Consider the following 24,364-nt stretch of genomic DNA (forward strand, 5'->3'; position numbering starts at 1 on the left):
TTATTTAGTTTCCGGCTGAATATCAACCAGTATCTGCAGAGTTTTTTTTCCTATTCCCTCCTCCCAAAGCAGTCCCCCTCCTTCCAGGCAGTCCCCACCTCTAAGCTTGTGCCACTGAATATTGGAGGTAAGGTGGCTCCAAGCAATTTAAGCAGGCAGGAGCACTTCCTGCACTATAACATCACTTTGAATATTGCGTGGTCAATGTATCAATTAGAGAAAAGAGAAGAATTTGAACTTTGATTAGACAGCAAGCTAACAGAAAGGGATCAATTTTCAGTAGCACATCTACCAAAAGGTTGTTATAGGGAGTGCTCCTGATTATACAGTTGTGGGTAGACTTTCTGAATGATAGACTTCAGCTTATTAGAATGATCATTTATCTACAATTAGGTGTTTTTGAACTTGATACCTGTGAAGTTTCCTTTGTCATTCTATGAAAATTGAAGTTGACTGGTCTATCTGAATTCGGAGCAGTAGCTGGTAGTTATGAAGCAGAGCTTCACTGCATGACATTTGCAATCTGATAGCTGGATACCATGCATACCTGCGATATTCAGGTATAATATTCAGACAAGCCCCAAAATTTCCTAATTTACCATCATGATCACCACTTATGGATACCCCTGCTAGGGATAGAGGAGATAAGGGGAACAGGGAAGCACTTGCCCTCTGAAAGAGGCCACAGCTCAAAACACCCTATTCTGAAGACAATCCTTTCTGAGGAGGCCATGCAGATGCCTACCTGCCTGCTGGGCACTGGCTGAAGAACCTGGGGACCAGATATAACCTAGTAACATAGTAGTTGACTATGGAAAAAGACTATTTGGCTCATACATTCTGTTCAATTATTCATGTCCACTGCACAGCTTATGCTTATGCTTGCTGAAACCTGGAATAAATGGTGGCACAAGACTAATGTTAGTTTGGCATTTAAATGACCATATTTTATAATACTGTGCCTAAATTTTGGGAACACCCCAACCTGCCCATGCCCCTCCCCTGCCCATGCCCCATTGAATTGCGCACATGACAATTTGGGTGCACACTATCTATAGATTAACACAAAGGCAGATCTGTGCGTAAGTCCTAATTAGTGCTAATTAATGCCAAGAATTGATTGTTAAGTCTCATTTAATAATTAGTTTCTGTGTGGAGATGGAATCCATGCCAAACTTGGGCAACCTTTATAGAATCCGGGGGATAACTTTAGCCAAAATGAGCATTGGGAAGGGTTGGGGGTTTATGTACATAGTACTGAAAATATGCAGATTTGTATGTTGTAATGTGTAGATGTACGCATAGGCACTGACTCCGTGGGTGCTGTGGGTGCTCGAACACCCCCAATATTTTGCTGACTGGAAGTTCTCAAAGTCCCTCCCTCCGAGTTCCAGGGCCCCCCCCTTCTGTCCATCCCTCCCTCCCTCCGAGTTCCAGAGCCGCTCCCCCCCCGCGTTCGCCCCTCCATCCTTCCGCCGTCCAAATTTTAAAATCCATCTTCTTACCTCGTCGGGGTGTTAAGGCACCAGCTGCAAGTAGTGAAAAGCATGCATGCTCGCGCTTCAGCCTTCCTTCATCTGTCTCTCAGTTCTGGTCCCGCCCTCATTTCCTGTTTCCGCTTGGGGGGACCAGATCTCAGAGACAGACGAAGGAAGGCTGAAGCGCAAGCATGCACGCTTTTCACTACGTGCAGCTGGCACCTTAACACCTCGACAAGGTAAGAAGATGGATTTTAAAATTTGGACGGATGGAGGGAGGGAGGGATGGAGGGGCGAACGCGGGGAGGGGGCTCTGGAACTCGGAGGGAGGGAGGGATGGACAGACGGGCGGGGAGGGGGCCCTGGAACTCAGGAGAGAGGAGGAATGCACCACCTCTAAAAAAAAAAAAATTGAGCACCCCCAATCATTTTAAAAAGTCGGCTCCTATGGATGTACGTGTATGTGTATAATCCCCTTCGGTAATTTTCAAAAAGGTTCTCTTATTAACATTTCTGAAATGGTCTCTCTGCAGGAAAGTTTTTTTTTTACTATCATAAGGATGTCATGGTAACACATAGAAGTTGTTTTCCTTTAAAAACAGATTGCCTTCTCCTGTTACTAACTTTCAACTTTGTCCTTTCTTGAAGGTAATACCCTTATTTACAAATATGCACCCTCTTTCTAGGTGTAAGATTAGTTCTGCTATTCAAAAGCTACTGGAAGTTACCTATCTAGTCATAAGTGCCAATTCTACTATGTTTCCTCATATGTTTATTCCTTTCTAATTATGTGACAAGAATAGCAATAATGAGTGATTAATGATAGTGTACTGTCCTAGAACATACTTAAAAGCTGTTCTCATATCTATTATTATTTGTACTAGTAAGTGCCACCATGACCATTAATGACATCACTCTTCACATGTATCTGGCTTAACTATGAATAGGCACATTTAAAATGCATTACTCAGGGGAATAGCACAGTTAATTTCTGAAAGAAGACTGATGAGTGAAAATGATTTTTTTTAAAATAATTTCATAAGAGAATATTGGTTATAGAATCTCTAGTTTCTGACCTAATTAATAATAGAGTGATATTCATTTTCCTGGCGGCCTCATATTGGTTTATTTTTATGCCTGATATTCAGTGATCCTATTTCTTTAAATTGGGACTGCTATTTGTTATGTCCTACTAATATGAAGGTTTACACTCTATATCCACGATAGTGATCAAATATACAAAACATGTTTAGGGATCCTTTGTCACAGAGGAAAATGAGCCTCAGTTAGTGCTGGGAATATGGCTTCTTATCAAAGAGCTGTATATGACATTACTCTCCTTCCAGCTTCACTCTGTCATAGGCTCTTAAAAACCTCTGTGATTACTTGTTTTAATAATAATTCTGACTCTTTTTTAGTATTTTCTTCTTTTTTTTATCTCATGTGTCCAACAAATCCCTCAACAAGCTCGCAACCCATTATCTCTTAAACGCAAGGAAAAGGGGCACTTATCTACACACAATTCTGACGGGATTGTACATCCATCCATTCAAGATACGTGCTCCTTGGAGAGTGTGGAGGACATTTGAGGGTATTTAAAAAAAATTTGGTAGATTGTGTGTGAAGATGTTTGTGTGCATGATAAGTGGGGTAACTTTTGTATAAATGGCATATGTTTCAACATGTGTGTATTTTTGGGCTATGTGGGAGATGTGTCTGTGAGTGATGTTTGTGGTGTGTGTAGGGGGGAGAATAAGGGGGTGTAAGGGTGATGAGTGATTAATGATAGTGTACTGTCCTAGAACATACTTAAAAGCTGTTCTCATATCTATTATTATTTGTACTAGTAAGTGCCACCATGACCATTAATGACATCACTCTTCACTTAAGAATGTATCTGACTTTACTATGAATAGGCACATTTAAAAATGCATTACTCAGGGGAATAGCACAATTTCTGAAAGAAGACTGAGGAGTGAACGACCCAGTGCCTACCCTCCTCAACTCCGTCCAACCAGCTCCCGCACCCTACCTTTAAAGAAATTTCGGAAGCCGAGGCGAGGCGCAGCGCCTCGCGCCTGCATGTAAAAGAAGTGTGGATCGTCTCATCGGGCCTTCCCTCACTCTGTCTGTTCCGCCCTTGCGGAAATAGGAAGTTGCATCAGCTCCTCTGTGCCTTGCCTCGGCTTCCGAGATTTCTTTAAAGGTAGGGTGTGGGAGCTGGTTGGATGGAGCTGAGGGGTCTTGGGGTGTTGATGCGCCAAGGTGGCGGGTGTCATCGTGCTGCACCCGGAGGGGGGGGGGGAGCTGGCAGGGAGCACCCCCTTGAGTTGACAACCGGGGTGGACCGCCCCCCGCCCCCCCTTGCTACGCCACTGAGTTAATGTAGTTACATCACTGTGAGCTAAGTGTTTAGTGCGTGGTTAGCGGTTGTGCTCTTGCTGCCTAGAAAATAGGTGTTGGTAAATGCTCATATGCTAATGACCACAAGCTAATAGGGAAATTAGCACATGCCATTAATAGGAATAATGGAAATGTACTAAAAGTGACCTCTGTGCACAGGAAGAACCCACGCTGGGGATAGCGCTGGCCACTTTTTAGCGCTGCTTAGTAAAAGAGCTTTATTGAGTCTGAAAACATAACTACACCTGACACTCCACATTTAGGACACAGGAAGTGTGGACTCTGCAGTGTCTGTAATTTGTGCCTTGAGGCTAATGTTTTCACTCATCCCATCAGGAGTAAAACCTTCTCTCTGAAACACACATCTGACTGCAATACTGCTTCAGTAATTTATGTCATTCAATGCCCATGTCCTCTTTTGTACTTGTGCAAAACAATTAGAGTAATTAAAACACGTATCATAGAACACAGGAGATGCATCAACAGCAGGGGAGTTTCTGGGTGGGGTGGGCTCTACAGTGCCCAGGTTAAAATTAAAAACAAGTTTTGTATTTAATGTAGGCAGGTTTCTGGGTAGGGGTGGACTCTACAGTGCAAAGGACATTAAAAAACCCAAAATGTTTTATATTTAATGCTGGTGTGCTTCAGGGCGGGGGAGGGTGAGAATGGGAAGGGCAGGGGATGGGTAGAAGTAGGGCAGGGCTGAGGCTATAGGGAGGGGTGGGGGTAGGATAGGGCTGATGCCTTGCTAGGGGAAGGATGGTGAGGAAGGGAAAGGCTGATGCTGTGCTATGTGGATGGATGGGGAGAGTAGGGGAGGGCTGATGCTGGTCCACTGGGATGGATGGGAGGGGGGTAGGGAAAGGAAGGACTACAGGACAAATTTTAATTTTTGGTCCTTTATTTTGTAATTGATAAGGTTGGTCTGTGTTCTACCTGTGATCAAGCAGGTGAGAGATTCTGCTGCCATGTGGTTTGTGTGAGGATCTATGAGTCTGACTTGTCTGGCTATTCCAATGGGATGTGTATTGCTGTTGTGCATATTCACTGCTGCCTTTTTAAAGGTACTGTTACTGGTATTCTTATTCAGAATTGGTGTTAAGGTTTGCAGCATAGGCTCTAAGAAGCTTCTTTGCAGGATATAGTGTTACTTCACAAAGTACCTGGCAGTGAAGGGATTTTGTGTTGCTATTATTGAGGTGTTATCAGAATTTGAATACATTTTTCCTATGGAAAGCTGTTAGAGGAAACATTCTAGCTATGTTCTGTATGTATCCCAAGAAAGGCTACTCATAATCTATATACATAGTGCCTACCCATGTTAGCTCTGGGCCCACCCAAAATGTCAGGTCTGGCTACGCCACACAGGAAAGTAGAATCTGCATCTCTTGTTGAACACTGGTATGAAGCGGATTTACGCTTCATTGTCTTTAAGACTTTTACTAAAAAGTGGAGGGGAGGAAACTTTGACAAACTCCTACTATAGGAAGAACAGAAACAGATCTTTCAGTTAAACACATTTAATCCACATGATCTTAACAATGAAATCGATTTCCGTCCATTTCTTTAGGTTTTGAATCCATATATACTCCATGACAGTCACCTTGAGCACATTTCATACACATATACACAATGTCTATATACATATTTCTTTTATCCAATGCATTTTATGTCTTTTTATTTTCATGATATAATATATTGATAATTTTACTCTCATATATTTTTTATATATATTTTTTATGTATACTTAAGTATAAACTTTAGTTGAGTATTAACTTTATGATACTCTTATTTATCTTTGTGTAATCATTTATGTATATGTTATGCAATGTTTCTTCAGGTCCATAAATGTTCTATTCATTTATATTATACTAGGAAAGAAGGCCCGTTTCTCAGAGCAATGAAACGGGCGCTAGCTTTTTTTTAGGGGGGGGGGATGACTCACATTCGGAGAACAGTGGCGATTTTCTTGGGCCGCCCTGTTGCTCGTCACGGTTGTAGCTGGTTCGTGCGCCGCCGTTAGCGTTGTCATAGCTCTGTGTGGGTGGCGATTTTCCTGGGACGCCCTCGACGTCATCGCGTTTTGACGCGAGGGCGGAGCACAGGTACAGTAATAAAACTCACCCTCAACGTTTGCTCCACCCTCGATGTCATGACGTTTGACGCGAGGGCGGGGCCCGGTGGCTTCACCACCATGAACCTTGGAACCTGAAGGAACTGAAGTCAGTGGCTTGGCTTCACTGACGTCAGTGTCCTCAGAACGTTGAGGGTGAGTTTTATTATAGTAGATATGATCATAACTTATGAGCATATTTTTGTATTTTAATGTGGTTACATACATCATCACACAATAATGGATAACATAAGAATTATGTTGTAAACCACAATTTTATTTTCTTTAGATATTCTATTGTTGTTATGTGCCTACATTAAGTTTTTTGAATGACCTACATTCCAAAAATTTAAGGTTTAAAAATTATTCTATATATTTTATGTTATTAACAATCGTTAGGAATATGAGGAGTGTTAACTTACGTACATTTAAATTTAAATTTATGTACATGACATTGTTATATATATGGCAGTGCAACAATCGCATATCATATCCCCCTATTGCAACATTACTGACATTTTATATGGTTTTTACTAAGTATAACGATTTGATAACAACTGTTTTTCTTTGCTAATTTAAAATGGTTAGTATTTTAAATTATTTATAACACATTTAATTGTTACATAACCATGTTTTCCTAATGTTTCTTTTCATGATTTTCATTTTTATTCATTATTATTTTATATTTTATATTATCATTTTTCATCACTTTTTTGTATTCTTTATATTTTTAATTTGATAAATTGTTATTAATTTATTACTATTATTCTTTTTTAAGCCTAGAAAGCTGACTTGATTTGTTTATTCACATCTCCTACAGACACATTAGCAAGTCTTTTTATCTGGCAATCAGTTTACAGCATGACTGCTGATCTGTGACACAATGCCCTTCCTCTTTTTTAGGGCAAGATGAATCAACCAGACGTAAAAAAATCTAAAACGTTAAAGTCCTTAACGAATTTGAAAAAACGAAGAATGCACCAAAAAAACAAGTCGCATATGTTCGGTACGATATTGAAAAGTAGAATGTATCAAAGATTCGTAATCCTCGTCAGTAATCGGCCCCTAAAGCATGCGCAGAGCAGCCAAGCGTGATGCTGGCTGCTCTGCGCATGCCACAAACGTCAAAACAACAACAACAACAAAAACCACAAACACGTGGCTCCCCACTTCTCCCTGCATTAAATAGAAAACTGAAAACATTAATCAAAAAAGGATCGGGAGGGGGCAAAGGCGCTCATCAGGAGCGTCCTGTATGGACGGCCTTGCCCCCCTCCCGCAGATCCCCGCTTCCCCCCGCTTCCACCTGCACAAAAACTCCAAATTTTAGCAGCCTCGGCCCCCCTCCCTTCCTGTTCCTTTCTCTGTACTCTCCTACAGCTCCGCCTCCTGCCATCCTCCGCCCCATGCCCCGCTCCCACCGCACCACTGAGGTCATCACCGCCGCTCCCTCCTCCACCGGGCCCCCCCTCCGCATTACCGTGCCCACGCAGCGCCTCTCACCTCTGTGTGAAAGCGCTGCACGGGCAAGAGGAACATCAGATCGCCAGTCTTCAGGATGTCTCTCTCCTTCCCTGACCTGGGCCCTCCCACGTCTGACATAAGTAACCTACGTCAGATGGGGCGGGCCCAGGTCAGGAAAGGAGAGAGACGTCCTGAAGAAGACTGGCGGTGATCTGCTGTTCCTCTTGCCCATGCAGCACCTTCACACAGAGGTGAGAGACGTTGCGCAGGCCCGGTAATGTGGAGGGGGAGCCCGGAGGAGGGGGGGGGGAGCGGCGGCGAAGACCTCAGGGGGGGATGGCGGGAGGCGGAGCTGTGGGAGAGTAGAGAGAAAGGAACAGGAAGGGAGGGGGCCGGGACTGCTAAAATTTGGAGTTTTCGTGCAGGGGGAAGCAGGGGGAAGTGGGGAGCAGGGGGGGCAAGGTCATCCATACAGGACGCTCCTGATGAGCGCCCTTGCCCCCTCCTGTTCGATTTTTGTTTTGCTTTGTTAATGCAGGGGGAAGCCTAGGAAGTACTGCATCCACCTTGTCGTTCTTTATTGGTAGCGTTTTTATTTAATCTCACTTTTAAATATGTCAGCTTGGATTTGTATGCTGCAGGGGGAAGCGGGGAGTGACAGCTCAGGCCTTAACGAAAGCTCTGACCTCAAGTTAAATATTTTGCGGCAAATGAATCGGTGCAATCGTCGGTATGGTTAGTGCATTCCGTATCGCCCACATTTCAATGGTAGTTACTCGTTTGCATTCTGTTTTCGTTAGCTGCTAGCTTTGTCGGAAAAAGGCCTTTAATGCATGCTACAGTTGAAAATTTATTCGTTAAAGGGTCGTTAAAGTTTAGTGCATCTTGCCCTTAAGCCCAGAGAGCTGACTTGATTTGTTTGCTCGCCTTCTTCTTCAGACGGTTTAAATATATATATATATATATATATATATAGTAATGAGGTTGTAGGGTCTAAGCAGGTCAGGAGGAGGTATGGGGCCAGACTACATTCCCCACAAGGCCATGAGAGAAGGGATCGGGGGGTAGGTCCCAAAACCCGGTATGGCCCCCACGTAGAAGGGAGGGGGAAAAGGACTGGAAAGAGCAGCTGCTATGGCAGACGAGGGCCAGAAGGGGGAGCAGGGATGACAGAGCTCAATTCCCTTGGGTTAGAAATCAGTACAAGATTCCTTCCACTTGGGAGGGGAGGAGGTCTCCAACCAACAGCCTAGCAGAGAAGCAGAGTTAATGGAGTGCTTGAAGGAAGGAGAGTCTGGAGGGACCAGCACACCAGGTTTGGAGGAGCCAGTTGACATGGACTGTAATTGTACTTTGGGGCAGAGTTGCAGGGACTGAAGGCAGTGGGTGGTCACAGGAGTCAATTAGCTATGTTGTGGGCGGTGTACTGCCATTTTGCAACCACCCAAGCGGAAAGACTTTTAAAACTGAAACCCAGGCTGTTGAACTGGGGGAGAACTTGGATTTAAAGGGAAGTTTTTTTCTTGTTGCGTTGTTTTGGAAACTGAATGGGACTTTAACCCCCTTGAACTGAGATTTTGTGGAGGAGGGGAAATAAACTGTTTGGAACTAAAAGCTGTGTTGTCTGGAAGGACTTTGTTTGTGGACTGCTGAAGGGAGCCTACCACCCCCTGAAGGTTTGCTACTGGGATTACAGTGATTACAGTGGCACCGCAGATGGGACTCGATTGAAGCTACCACAGAGCAGCAGGAGTGAAGCTGACAAGGCCACCCTTAGCAAAGCGAAGACCAGCGGTTACCCCAGGTAAGAGGTACCTGAAGGGGGATCAATGCTGGATTGAAGTGTGAAGGTAAGGGGGGAATACAGGTCATGCAAAGGAACCCAGGTGGGGTCGTGTAAAAGGGGAGTGGTGGGAGAAGAGAAGTACAAATTAGTAATTAGTGGAAAAAAAAAAAGTGGTATCGCACTTGGTGTTTTTGGTTTTCTTTTCAGGGTATTCCAGACTGGCAGGATGGTGCAGAAAGAAATGCTTCACTGGATGGCTGCGCAGTTTCAGAAGCAGCAGGAGGGGGCTGAACAGGCCTTGCAGCAAGTGGTGGAAGCCGCCAAGGAACAGCATGTACCTCTGCTCCAGGCAGTGCAAGGTCAGATGCAAGCCATAGGGAGCCTGTTGGATAAAGTTGCAGCCCCGGGTACAGTGGCCGGTTTACCCATGGGGTAGGAACCCCTCCGTTTGGACCCTTTTCTTTGGGACGAATGCGGGAGGGTGATGATGTGGATGACTTTATTGCTATATTTGAGAGGATCGCAAGGGCAGTGCAATGGCCGAAAGAACAGTGGGCTGTTCGACTGGCGGGAAGCCTAGCTGGGGAAGCTATGGCTGTATACAGGGCCATGCATGCGGACAGCTCCATGGATTATGAGCAGGTAGTGGCGGCCATTAAAAATAGATTAGGTCTTACTAGAGACCATTATAGGAGACTGTTTAGGGAGACTACTACGGTGAGGGAAGTGCGGCCCCGGGCTTTTGCCCAGAGACTGAAAGACTTAGCCTATAAATGGCTGGAGCCGCAACAGAAGACTGCAGAACAGGTTGTGGAGGAGATTATAGTGGAACAGTTTTTGTTTGCCATACCCACCCCAGTGCACGAGTGGCTCATTAAGCAAGGGGTGCGTTCAGTGGAAGGAGAGGCTATGCCATGGAGGCCACAAGAGGTGGTGGAGAGATTTCCCGCTTTTGGCCAGGAGCAGAGAGATGACCCGGTATTAAAAAGGGCCTGGGAACAAGTGGAAGGGGGGCCTTCAGGCGGGTTTCCCCGGTTTCAGATGGTGGAGGGTTTGTTGTACCGGGGAATACATAATCCGGTGGGGGGGACCCGTGCGAGGCCAGCTGGTAATTCCCAGGGTCTTTAGGAGCCTTATTCTAAAAGGGGCCCATGATCATCCTTTGGCAGGGCATAAGGGCTCCCAGAGTATGTTGAAACAGGTGCTGGAGCATTTTTATTGGCCTGGCGTACATAGGGAAGTCCAGAATTATTGCCAAAGTTGCCCCTCCTGTCAGCGGTTGGTGGACCGATACCCTCCCAGGGCACCTATGGTACCATTGCCTATTATTGGGGAACCTATGCGAAGTATGGCTATGGACATTGTGGGACCCCCCTCATCAGAACACCTAGGGGTTCTGCATACATTTTAGTAGTCATGGATAGGGCCACTAGGTTTCCCTGGGCCTTCCCAATGAGAATTATATGAGCTACCGGTATAGCGACCAAATTGGTCAAGCTTTTCCAATGGGATTCCCACGAGAAATGCTTATGGATCAGGGGTCCAATTTCAAATCTAGACACTTAAGAGAACTGTGGGAAGCTTTTAACATAAGCCACATTACCACAGCTGCCTACCATCCCCAGACAAACGGGATGGTAGAGCGATTTAATACAACCCTTAAGCAGATATTGAGGAAAGGCTTGAAGGGGAAATATGAGGATTGGGACCAGTTGTTACCCTATGCTTTATATGCATGTAGGGAGAATATCCAAGCATCCCTAGGGGTATCCCCCTTTGAATTGGTCTTTGGACGATTGCTGCGGGGCATTCTGGACATAATTCAGGAGGCATGGGTAGAGAGAGGAAGAGCCCAGAGAGGTTAGTACATACCTGAGGGAGTTAAGAGCAAGGATTCAGAGGGTCACGGCGTTTGCGCAGGACACCAAAAACAATTGAGGGGGTTTTTGGGGCTGATAGGATATTATCGCAGATTCATTCCTAGATTTGCGGAGAGGTCAAGCACCCTTACTGACATGCTGAGGAAAAGGTGCCCTAATGTCCTAAAGTGGACAGAGGCAGGTCGTGGGGAGTTCCAAATGTTGAAATACCTTCTGTGTCAGGAACCGGTCTTAAAAGGAATAGATTTTGAGAAGCCCTTCGTTTCATTTTTATTCATTTTTCACTATGATATTCTGTTTTCATAGTCAGACTCTATATAATTGATATGTATTTTTTCTGATTTATTCTTTATCCTTTTAATTATTTTTTTATTATTTTTTAAATTTTTAATTAATTCTTCACTTTATTGTTCAATTTTCGAATGCAAAGATAAATATGGTTACCTTTTCACACCCTGATTATCTTATGTCATATATATATATTTTTTATCTACATTTTTCAGTTTTTATTCATCTTTTTCTACAAATACAATTGTTTTAATAAAAATCATATTTCAGTTATAAATTCATGTTTTAATACTTTATTGCAAGTTTGTTCATTATTTTCAATAGTATATGCATGTCATACAAATAGACATCAATTATTGTTGTAAGCTATTTATATTACTTTTTTGTTTTTTATAATTTGTTTTTATTTGTAGACTTCCGATATAGGCCTTCAGGCCGAAACACAACGTTGTGTCGAGTCATTTTATTGGTTAATAAACTTTATTTTATTTTTACTACCATTGTGGTCCAGACATTGGGAATCCAGGTTTCCATTCCCACTTCCTTTTGTTAGTTGAGTTTCTCTGTGGGACTTTTTGAGTTCTCCACGTCTGTGGATTTTCTTTTGCAGTTTATTCAAAACATATTTTACGCTTACCCTCTTCCACCTCTTTTCTGGAGACTCTTGCACTCATCTAAGAGAATGGAATGACTAGTAATTTTCACTGAGGAATCAATGTATTCCATTCAGTACCACAGAAGTATGTATGATGTTCACATAATAATCTTTATTATGAAAGTATAAAAGATAAATAAAAGATAAAAATCAAGAAGATTTTAAAGGGTTTTTTTTTTTTAGAGCCAATGATAAAAAATAGCTTGAAGTGGACAGAGTTATGGAACTCTCTGATCCACTAAGAAAATTTTCCAGTGGGAACTAAGGCTTTTTTTCTCCAAATAATGTAAATTTGTGTAATGAATGAAATACATTGATTCCTCAGTGATAATTACCAGTGATTCCACTATTTTGGATATTGAGTGAAGACTAGAGTTTAGTGTTTCATATTCTTCACTATGGCCATTTTCAAAACAAAAAGGCTTTTTTCTGTTTCAATAATCACTATATTTGCCACTTGAATTTTGGATATTTTTAGGAAAACATGCAAAGTTGGATTTATATGTCATATCAAAAATGCCCTTCTAATTTTCTCTATCGGGTTTTAGCTCATAATTTTGAACTTCACTGCCCCAGCCAATGACTTATCTAGCATCTGTAGATGTTTTCAAAAGATAAGGCAATTTTGAAAAAATGAAAGTGTACATTTTGCTTGTAGGCTAAATTTAAAAGAAAAACAGTGAAGCCAAAGATGCTTTGATTATCACAAAAAGTTTAATAAGGAAGGGTCATGTTTTCACAAAAGAATGGATATTAAGAGAGAGAGAGAGAGAGAGAGAGAGAGAGAGAGAGAGGTTTTTGATTAATTGGAGGTACAACACTGCTGATTTGTAGCTTTCATTACAGCATCTTCACTTCTTGCATTTTCTCACAGGGCCTTGGCAACATTTGTCTTGGGAATATGAACCTACAGCAAATTAAAGAAAAGCCAGAATTAAAGATGAGTGAAGCACATGACATTGTTATAAAATAATAACTTATTTCTCTGCTCATATTTAACCTGTCCAGTCTTATAGCCTGACTCAGTGGGTGTAATGTTCTTTCTAAAATGTTTTCAGGGATCTAGGAGGCAATTCTATGACTGTACTCCTTGAGGTAGACACACTAATGCTGAGTGCCAATTCTATAATGGCATCTGTGCACTAAGATACAGTTAGAGAATACTAGCAAGGCTTGCATTGACATACTTAAGTCATGCCAGACCAATGGTAGGCATACATATTCATGTCAAAGTGTTTCCTGATCTGCGGATAACTTATTGTGTTCTATAAGATACGCTCATAATTTGGAAACCTTTCCATGTTTTGCCCACTTGCTGAAATACATTTATGGAGTAATTTTATGAAGTCATTTGAGCACATATGGGATAATATACACACAATCTGTGTGGAGTGTAGATAGAGTCATAAAATATGCAGGTTGATTACAAACTAGTCTACATGTGTACTTGCATACTCTATGCTCTAATATTTAGACTGTTGTCGAGCAGGCACAATATCTGCACTTTTAATGTAGGCCCTGTTACTGCTGGACTTCTGCTAGTATTTTATAAAGACACTAATAAAAAAGGCCCGTTTCTGACACAAATGAAATGGGCGCTAGCAAGGTTTTCCTCGGAGTGTGTGTGTTTGAGAGAGTGTATGTGAGAGTGACTGTGTGTGTGAGAGAGAGTGAATGTGTGAGTGTGTGTGTGTGAGAGAGAGAGAGAGAGAGTGAGTCTGGGTGCGAGTGTGTCTGTGAGAGAGAGTGTGTGTGAGAATGAGAGTGTGTGCAATTGCATGTGTGTGAGAGAGAGAGTGTGTTTCACACAGGTACAGTATGTGCGAGAGAGTGTGTGTGTGAGACACAGACTCTCTGTGAGACTGAGTGTATGAGACCAAGAGAGTGTGTGAGCGACTGTGTGACACACAGAGAGTGAATGTGATACAGTGTGAGACATAGAGTGTGTGAGAGACAGTGTGTGAGAGTGAGAGAGAGAAAAAGACATTGTGAGAGAGTGTGTGTGTGTGACAGAGATACCTCCCCCCCTCTCTGGTATCAGGCCCCCCTCCCTCCCTCTCTCTGGTGTCTGAGCGTTACTGTGCAGGACACTGAGCTCTGGCTGTGCTTCAAGGACCTGACCAATCCTATTTAATAGAATGCACCTCCAACATTCTGAAGCTGAGAAACCTCGTGTGGTTGGTCACTTCTGCTTGTGACGAACCCGGAAGTACGTGATGCCAATTCAGGAGATGGATACAGAGAGCAGGAATGCCTCAGCCATGCAGTCAGCTTCAGAATGTTGGAGGTGCGTTTTATTATTGTGAGCACTCCGGAGAGCGGGTGCAAGGGAAAAGGGATAGTGGTTCTTTCAGCCGGCATCATCCCCAGTCATTCAGCTCAGCGAAGAGAGCAGTGCGCCCTCTAGGGATCAAACTGCCAGGGAAAGCTGTAATGCAGGAGAAAAACTACACTCCCCAGAAGCCAGTGCAGGGTCAGCTGAATTCCCAGGAGGGGGAGGGAGGAATGACTGATTGGAAGATGAGGTCTGATCCTGGAGATGGGGAACAGAAGGAGAAGGTAGGGAGGAATGTATGGAGGTGGGTGGTTTGGCTCTAACCCGTGCAGACAGGGTAAGAGCTTTTGTAGCCTCAGCATTGCCCCAGTTGTGGAGTTGGGGGAAGCTGTGGGGAAGCAACTGGAAAGCACAACTTGCTACCATATTGTCTGCTCCCAAGAGGTAGTGCTGTGGAAGGTGGGAAGGGATTTAAGACAGAAAGGCATGTGCATTTTGGAACTTAAACTGTAGGAGGTGAGAGAGGAGGTGGTTCCAGCTAAATCTCCAAAACTATCTGCTGTGAAGATAGTGCGGCTGGAGGTTTGGGGAGGATTTAAAACAAAAGCCTGTAATTGGAAATGAATTGAAGTTTGCTGATTGTTGGAGGTGTTTCAATAAGGTTGACATCTGTAACAATAAAGAACTTGGATTGCTCTTACTGTCGGAGTGGGACTGAGTTTCTCAGCAGCTGCCAAGGTGGTGAGAGAGAAAGCAAAAGTATGGTGGCTGACTAGGAAAGTGGAGGGAAGCCAGTGAAAGCTAAGCAGGGTTGACTCTGGCTTCCACCTGGAAGGGTGACCTGGTTACATTATATAGGATTATTGTTCCTATGGATTTTATTAAATAGGTCTAAAATAGGCACCTTTTTGCTCAATTAACTTAGGTGTCCTGTAATAAAAATTACTTCTGCATAACTAATGAAAATGAGTTATTGATAAGTCCAAATCTCAAGAAAAAGTGCTCATATCAAAAACTCATTCATGGTTCTGCTAGAGAAGAATGTGTCAAGGATTAAATCACTGGCTTCCTCAAGTCTAAAATGTCTTGTGATGATGATGAGCTAAGTTATTTAGAAATGATTTATTTATAGGTGCATTTATCACTTTGGGGAGAATTCTACATACTGTAAAGCACAGAATTGTATAGAATTCCCCATCCCTTTCAAAATACTTCCAATACAAAATCAGTGCTTTTTTGGACCACAGAGAGGGAGGGAGAAGTACAATTTTTTGAGCTGGTGCTGCTGTTTGTCTAGAGGAACTAGACTGGCAGGGTTAGGGAAGAATAATATTAGTTCATTTCTTTTGTTGTCCTGTTTCAGTGACTTATAGGGGTAACCTATATAAAAACTAACCATTCTGAATTTGGCTAGTAACTGGTACTGTATTGTTGATGGGATTTTATTTTTAATTACTAAAAAAAAAATCAATTTTACTGATTTGATAAATTAATTAAAAAATGATCAGAATTTTTTTTTCATTTTCTTTCTGGAGGTTTCTTTTCTTTTCTTTTTTTTAATTTTTTTGCACTGAATTCCACAGGAAAAACTAATCTTATGATGGAAAACTATAAAAAGGAGGAAAGTGGTGTATTTCCATTCTAGGACAAACTTCTTTGTTTTGTTCAGTGTTATAAAATAGACAGATTTTACTAAAGAAACACCAATGTTGTTGGGTGTGTTTGTCTTCAAAAAGAATTTCAATGAAAGAATTTCACTTCCTAATAAACAGAATGTTTAAAAGTTTAAGTAAAATAGTTTTGAATCTGAATTGTATATAGCAAATTAATTGCTCGATAGATAAAGGAGGTAATTTTAGAAGGAGGAAGCAGTATTTACTCATGTACTGTAAGTAGTTGCACATGTACATGTAAAAACTAGAATGCAAACACATGCAAATTTTGAACTTCAGTTTCTGCATTATACACGTGTACAGGCTACAGGATGATTGCTTCCTTGAATGGTGACTCATACATGAAAATTTGTGAAATACTGGACTTAGCATGTGTAGATTATAAAAATCTGCACTTACATGCATAAGTACCGCTGTTTTCATGTAGAAGCAACCAAAGATGCCACTCTGTTTTCTACGTATATCTCTATAATATTATTCCAGTGGCACATTTGAAGAAATACATATGTATATTCCACAGCCCTACACCTAACTTAAATAAAGGTTCCATGTTCCACAGGCACTTGGTAAAATTGGCTGAAGACTGTGAATATCCCAACTTGTGCATTCCACTGCTGACCTAGATACCGTTTGGAAAAAAAGACTACACATTTGCAATTTTACATACCTACTGAACGGTAATACGAATACTGATTATTCTGTGGGCAGCACTGGACAGGCTTGCAGGCTGAAATTAAGAATAGAAAAACAAATGTTGAAAACGGGCATTCATTCTATTTTCTAATTTTCAGTTATATCCAGTATGATTTGTGTACCAAATTCTGAATACAGTTATGATCTCTCTTCTGTAGGAGTGAACTTTGTTTACCACTACCCTTTTTGCCTATTGTTCAACTGCTTTATATTTTTGTTTTGTTTTTGTTTGTAAATTCTTTATTGGATATAAAACAGAAGAAAATCAGATACAGGTGGCCTCTGAAAAGAAACCTTTTTCTTTTTTTTTTTTTTTTACCAATTTTACTTCCTACTAACATTGATAATATTTGTTTAATAATCAAAACTATTCAAGACCGATAAACTTCTACAAATACATAAAAAGGAGGTCAATGATGAACGAATAGCCTTGTAATTAGAACAGAAAGCTGACAACCATGGAAATGGAGGATGGAAATGGAGGATTCAAATTCTACTTTTGTTCCTTGTGATCTTGGCTGACTCACTTAACCCTCCCTTGCTTTAGCTAGAAAATTAGATTATAATCTCTCTGGGGCAGGGACGTAGCCAGACAATACATTTTGGGTGGGCCTGGGCAAGAGGTGGGTGGGCACCAAGCGTTCCCTCCCCCCCTCCACCACCACCAAAAAAATATGTCAGCTGGCAGGAAAAAGCTTCTTTCCACTTTGGGTGTCTGAAGCAGGCATGCACTGAAAACTGAGCATGCGCAGGTGCCAGTATCATGGAGAGTAGCATTTTCATTGCCATCAGGGGGAATTCTTCAGGTGGCAAAGCTTGGGATCCCCACCAGCTACCACTAAACGTGTGCTACTGTTGGGTGGGCCTGAGCCCTAAGTGGGTGGGCCCTGGCCCACCCAGGCCCACCTGTGGCTACGCCACTGCTCTGGGAACAAAGAAATACCTCCTGTATGAAAGTCTATCCCACCTGGAGCGTCTATTGAAAAGACATGAGTTAAATCCTGTAAAGTTTGTAATCATTAATAATACGATTTATTCCCCATATCTATTAATAAGGCATTATGCCAATATAGAGCAGTACATAGTACTGGAAAATGAGGCAAATAAATTATGGAAATTCTAGAAACTAAAGATGTAAAACAGAGTAATAACTGAAAATAAGAAAGAAGAGAAGAAAAAGAGTTAGCCTATGAAGTACCTTTGATTAGGTCTGGCTTTTTGGGGTGGTAACATGAGCAACTGTCCTAGCCTCTTATGCTACAGAGGGCCCCCGAGCTTCCCACAATCTGAAGGAAATATAGCCTGAAGGTGGGCTTTGTGGACCCTTTCCCAGTTTCTGCCCAGGACCCTGCATTTCTAGCACAAGCCCTCTTTACTGTATAGTTAACGATCTGACCCTACAACTAAGGATTTGGAAGAAATAGAAACATTCTCTGAACATTTATAGAAAAGCCACTTCATAGAAAAACAGGAAAATAACTAGATAATCAATGGTTTCAGGTTTTCCTACTCATATTCTCTATGATTTTGGACAAATCATTTCACCCTCTATTGACTCAGTTACAACTTAGATCTAGGGTATTCACCGCAATAATTGAGGGACACCAACAGGTCAGGCTTTCACTAGTGTATTACCTCCATTTTAAGCAAATCTCTTTTATGAATATTCAATAGGGATAGTCTGAAAACCTGACATACTGGTAGCCATTGATGACTGGGAGTGAACAACACTCACTTAGACTGTGAGTCCATATGAGTAGAGAACAACCTCATGTACCTGAACTTTAACTCTTCTTGAGCTTGAATTTGGACAAAGTGAATACTAAATCTGAAATCCAAACTTTTGAATAGTTATAAACTGCATTTTATTTTTATGTTAATTTTTTACAGTTCAAACTGCTTGGTATACCCTGGCACATTTTCAATGTTAATTCATGTTTTGAAGTTCTCTTGGAATATCTATATATATAAAAGGCAACCCCAATGTTCTGAAGCCTCCACGGAAGTTGAGGCGCCCGAGATATCCGCTGTGCCCTGGAGTGTCTGCACCGCCCTCGCGTCAAAACGTCATGACGTCGAGGGCGGAGCTATTGACACTCGAGGGCCGAAACGGCCCACAGCGAACAAGGCAAGTAGCTTCGAGGGACGGAGGGAGGGGGCCCCTTGCTAGCGCCCGTTTCATTCCGCTCAGAAATGGGCATTTTTTCCTAGTATGTAATAATGCAAGTGGTAACTGTCACCCTCAACTTATAGAGTTCAGAAGATTATAAAGCAGATAAGGCTCATAAAAGATATAATTTAAAGTATTATCAGACTGAAGCATTACTTACGATTATTACATGGGTCTTGTCTACAACATGGATCCTGGACGGGATAGCAGTCTGGGCTGGGAGGACAGCATTGTCTTTGACGGCCCCAATATGCCATTCTTGATTTCTGGTACGGTAGTGCTGAGAAGAAAGATGTGAAGAATGACACTCTGAGCTTTACCTTCTCACATGAACATGCTCTATTTATACAGAAGTTTATCAGGAAATTTTCTAGAGCACCAATAGTATATCTGCAGGAAACTAGTAATTACAATATAATTGAAGGGATGCTGATCATTTTATAGCAATGCAGTTTTGTTGTTGAAAATCAGGGTGTTGTATCAATGCATGCAGTGTGCGGCGGTGGCCAACAAAAATAAACAGGATACTAGGAAATATTAGGACATGGATAGTAAATAAGACCAAGAATATTATAATATCTCTGTATCACTCCATGGTGCGACCTCACCTTGAGTTTTGTGTTCAATTCTTGTCACCATATCTCAAAAAGTATATGACGAAATTAGAAAAGGTTTAAAGAAGAGCGACCAAAATGATACAGGGGATGGAATTCCTCTCAAATGTGAAAAGGCATTTTGCATGTGAAGACCGGAAGAGGAAAGTAGGATGGGAAATATAGATGAAAAGCACTGAAATGAAGAAATCTGAAGGGACTTCAGTGGAATATGTATAGAAAAGGCATAGTAAGGTAAAAAGCAATCGACAGGTAGATGTTAAAATTAATGAAATACTAGCAAAAAGGAGTAGAAATGTTGAGAAAAAAGAGGCCAGATGTAGACAAACTGAGGGGTTAATATGAAGGTAGATAGAGTCATTCCACCCGATATTCAGCCTCCGGTGGTCAACGTTTTTTGAAACACTATCTCCAGCTATATTAGCCCCAGGTATTCATTTCTTGGCCATGTGCAGCCATAGGCACTGAATATCGAGTTACAGACACAGATTATTTATGGCTTGATATAGTGCAAAATCTGGCAGACAGTTAAATGAGGGTCACAATAAAGATCACAATACTCGCGAAGATCCAAATTTTCCCGGACTTATCCAGGGATGGTCAGAAAAGGAGGAAAGCTTTTTTACAGCTTAAAACTAGATTGCTTAATATAGAAGGAACTTTCCTACTTAAGTATCCCTGTCGATGTGTTGTAGCCTTTAATTCCCAGAACTATATTTTCTTTGAACCTGAGAAACTTCTAGAGTTTGTCTCTAGTAAGGAATAGTAAATTAGACCCTGAATATTATGCTATGTATGGGCCGTACTCAAAGAAGTTGCCTTCTACCTTTGTTTACTTTAATTTTCTATAATATGTGCTTTCTTAGATCTTGGACAACATTATTGTGGTCTTAAAAATTGTATTATTTTTCTTGCAATGTTTTAATTACAACAAATTTTTTTTCTTATTTTTCCGAATTTATGTATATGCATGAATTTGAAATGAAAATTCATTAAAAAAATCACAATACATAAAACTGGAAAGGAAATCCATAGAAATAAGAAAGTTCTTCTAAACATACCTACAAACATAGGCGGTCGGTGGCCCAACTGTTTGGGGAGACTGAAGGGGGCGGGGTTAGGGGTGGGGCCAGGGGTGGAGCTTATATCCATAATTGTCTGATAACACAGAAAAAATAAATAAATATAAAAGTCACAATTAATACCTTTTATTAAATTTAGATATTAGATATGTATCATATGTCAAAGAATAAAGTGGTTGCTCAAAGCATATACTAACCACAATCGTTCAACTGCAAAACACTATGCAAAACTTTGTACAAAAACACACTCAGAACCTTACGGTACCATAAATATTACACTGGGCAGAACCTAATACAGCAATATACCACCCATACGGAAAATGCAGACCGTCAACAATATGAAACAAGGGATCATAATATCACAATTCTCATGTAGAGCCACAAAACATCCTAATTCATGTTTAATGTGGGATAAAATGCCATAAATAAGTAAATATAAACTTTTAATGCTGAGCACCTGATTCTCAAAGTGGACATATTCCAAACACTATAATGAAAATAAAATGATCTTTTCTACCTTTGTTGTCTGGTGACTTTGTTTTTCTGATCATGCTGGCCCAGAATCCGATTCTGCTGCTATCTGTCCTCTTAACTTCGTTTCCAGGGCTTCCTTTCCATTTATTTCTTTACTTTCCGTCTTTCCTCTTCATTTCTTGTCCTACATTCGTAAGTAAAAGCTGGGTCCTCCGCAGATTTGACTGTCCAGTGGATCCAGCTTCTGCCTATTTTCTTCATCCAAGTGCAGTTTTTCTCTCTTCTTTTTCCCTCATCTCATCTCCTTCTTCATTCTTCCCTCTCCTCCATCCATGTCCAGCAACTCTCCTCTCCCCTGCCCCCTCCAGCCATCCACACCCACCCAGCAATTCTCTCCTCTCCCCTGCCCCCCCTACAGCCATCCACACCCACTCAGTGATTCTCTCCTCTCCCCTTCCCCCCCAGCCATCCACACCCACCCAGCGATTCTCTTCACTCCCCTGCCCCCTCCAGCTATCCATACCCACCCTCAACAATTCTCCTCGCTCCCCTGTCTCCATTGCAGCAGCCGCAGTGAAAGCCCGTCTCTAGCCTTGTCAGAAGAAGGCGGGACACTGACGGGAATGAAGGGAAGGCTTACAAGTATAATATTCAGATCCTTTTCTCAGTAGAGAAACCTCAAACTTGTAAATTTCCACCAATCTCTTTTCATATATTTTCTCATTTACCACATAATCAGGCACTCTTTTATAATTTCAGTCAACTTAGATCAAACAACAATTCTTTCTTTCCATTCTTACACACGGAGCTCAAACATGCAGATCCTGTCTCAGTCAAATCTCTCTATTACCGGGCAGATTTTCTAACAGGAGCTGCTCATCCAATCAGAGAGCTCTATTTGAATGCAGATTAACATACACTCTAATGGGAAGTTTTAGTCAAAAACACTAGATAAACCCTTCGTTTTTGGATCAACCTTCACATTTTTGATCAGAGCCATGCCCTAACATTAAGGCTGTAAACATTTCCAACCATTTTTACCCATAAATATGCAAATGAGAACCTCCCAAAAATGGACTAATTTGCATATGGCTTGAGCAAATTTGAGTACATAGCATACCAATCTCACTTCCTAGCACCTAAATTCTGCAATTAGATTTAATGCAAATACTTTAAAAACTTATTTTTAGCACTTTTAAAATTTCAGGGGTCAGTGCAAGTCTCTTTGGTTGAACTGCTCATGTGCAGGAATTCATGATCCTAGTTAAATATCTCCCTGGCAACCCAGGACACCTCCAGCTGACACCTCAAGCCAACCTCCCTGCTCTCCCAGCAGTAAGGTAATCAAATTACACCAACTTCTACAACTGGAAGGCTAGAGACGGGCTTTCACTGCATCTGCTGCAATCAACAATTTAAACCCCCTGGTGAGGCTTAGCCTCCCCAAGCCTCTTATACTGGGCGCCTATGCCTACAAAGAACAAAGAAAGCAGTTGCAGCTACCGGAACTTATGCAGGTCCTGATCAACATTGATCCAGAACCCACATATGACTGTTATGTAGTTTCCGGCTGAATATCAACCAGTATCTGCAGAGTTTTTTTCCTATTCCCTCCTCCCAAAGCAGTCCCCCTCCTTCCAGGCAGTCCCCACCTCTAAGCCTGTGCCACTGAATATTGGAGGTAAGGTGGCTCCAAGCAATTTAAGTGGGCAGGAGCCCTTCCTGCACTCTAACATCACATTGAATATTGGGTGGCCAATGTATCAAGTAGAGAAAAGAGAAGAATTTGAACTTTGATTAGACAGCAAGCTAACAGAAAGGGATCAATTTTCAGTAGCACATCTACCAACAGGTTGTTATAGGGAGTGCTCCTGATTATTATTATTATTATTACATTTGTATCCCACATTATCCCACCTTTTTGCAGGCTCAATGTGGCTTACAATTTATACAGTTGTGGGTAGACATTCTGATTGATAGACTTCAGCTTATTAGAATGATCATTTATCTACAATTAGGAGTTTTTGAACTTGATACCTGTGAATTTTCCTTTGTCATTCTATGAAAATTGAAGTTGACTGGTCTATCTGAATTCGGAGCAGTAGCTGGTAGCTATGAAGCAGAGCTTCACTGCATGACATTTGCAATCTGATAGCTGGATACCATGCACACCTGCAATATTCAGGTATAATATTCAGACAAGCCCCACAATTTCCTAATTTACCACCATGATCACCACTTATGGATACCCATGCTAGGGATCGAGGGGATGTGGTGAATAGGGAAGCATTTGCCCTCTGAAAGAGGCTACAGCTCAAAACACCCTATTCTGAAGAAGATCCTTTCTGAGGGGGCCATGCAGATGTCTACCTGCCTGTTGGGCACTGCCTGAAGAACCTGGGGACCAGATGTAACCTAGTAGCATAGTAGTTGACTATGGAAAAAGACTAATTGGCTCATACATTCTGTTCAGTTATTCTTGTCCACTGCACAGCCTATCTTTATGCTTGCTGAAACCTGGAGTAAATGGTGGCACAAGACTAATGTTAGTTTGGCATGTAAATGACCTTATTTTATAGCACTGCGCCTAAATTTTGGGAACACCCCGACCTGCCCATGCCCCTCCCCTGCCCTTGCCCCATTGAACTGCACACATGACAATTTGGGTGCACACTATTATAGACTAACGCAAAGGCAGATCTGTGCGTAAGTCCTAATTAGTGCCAATTAATGCCAATAATTGATTGTTAAGGCTCATTTAATAATTAATTTCTGTGTGGAGATGGAATCCATGCCAAACTTGGGCAACCTTTATAGAATCTGGGGGCTAACTTTACCCAAAATGAGCATTGGGAAGGGTTGGGGTTTATGTACATAGTTCTCAAAATATGCAGGTTCGTGTGTTGTACTGTGTATAATCCCCTTTGGTAATTTTCAAAAAGGTTCCCTTATTAACATTTTTGAAATGGTCTCTCTGCAGGAAGGTGTTTTTTTTTACCATTATAAGGATGTCATGGTAACACATAAAAGTTGTTTTCCTTTAAAAACAGATTGCCTTTTCCTGTTACTAAATTTCAACTTTTTCCTTTCTTGAAGGTAATACCCATATTTACAAATATGCACCCTCTTTCTAGGTGTAAGATTAGTTCTGCTATTCAAAAGGCCTACTGGAAGTTACCTATGTATTCATAAGTGTTAATTCTACTATGTTTCCTCATATGTTTATTCCTTTCTAATTATGTGACAAGAATAGCAATAATGAGTGATTAATGATAGCGTACTGTCCTAGAACATACTTAAAAGCTGTTCTCATATC

The 24,364-nt window shown here is 41.6% G+C and overlaps 1 long non-coding RNA gene across 1 annotated transcript; it reads right to left on the minus strand.

Moving 5' to 3' along the window:
• Window positions 1–12,759: 12,759 nt before the first annotated feature.
• LOC115470276 lies at window positions 12,760–19,206 on the minus strand. The gene is made up of 3 exons (XR_003942157.1): window positions 19,039–19,206; window positions 16,683–16,742; window positions 12,760–12,974 (listed from the first exon to the last, which is right to left on the minus strand). It is a non-coding gene; the product is annotated as an uncharacterized LOC115470276 (long non-coding RNA).
• Between the last annotated feature and the right edge of the window lie 5,158 nt (window positions 19,207–24,364).

This window comes from Microcaecilia unicolor, chromosome 5 (genome assembly GCF_901765095.1).
Source record: "Microcaecilia unicolor chromosome 5, aMicUni1.1, whole genome shotgun sequence".
Lineage (NCBI taxonomy): Eukaryota > Metazoa > Chordata > Amphibia > Gymnophiona > Siphonopidae > Microcaecilia > Microcaecilia unicolor.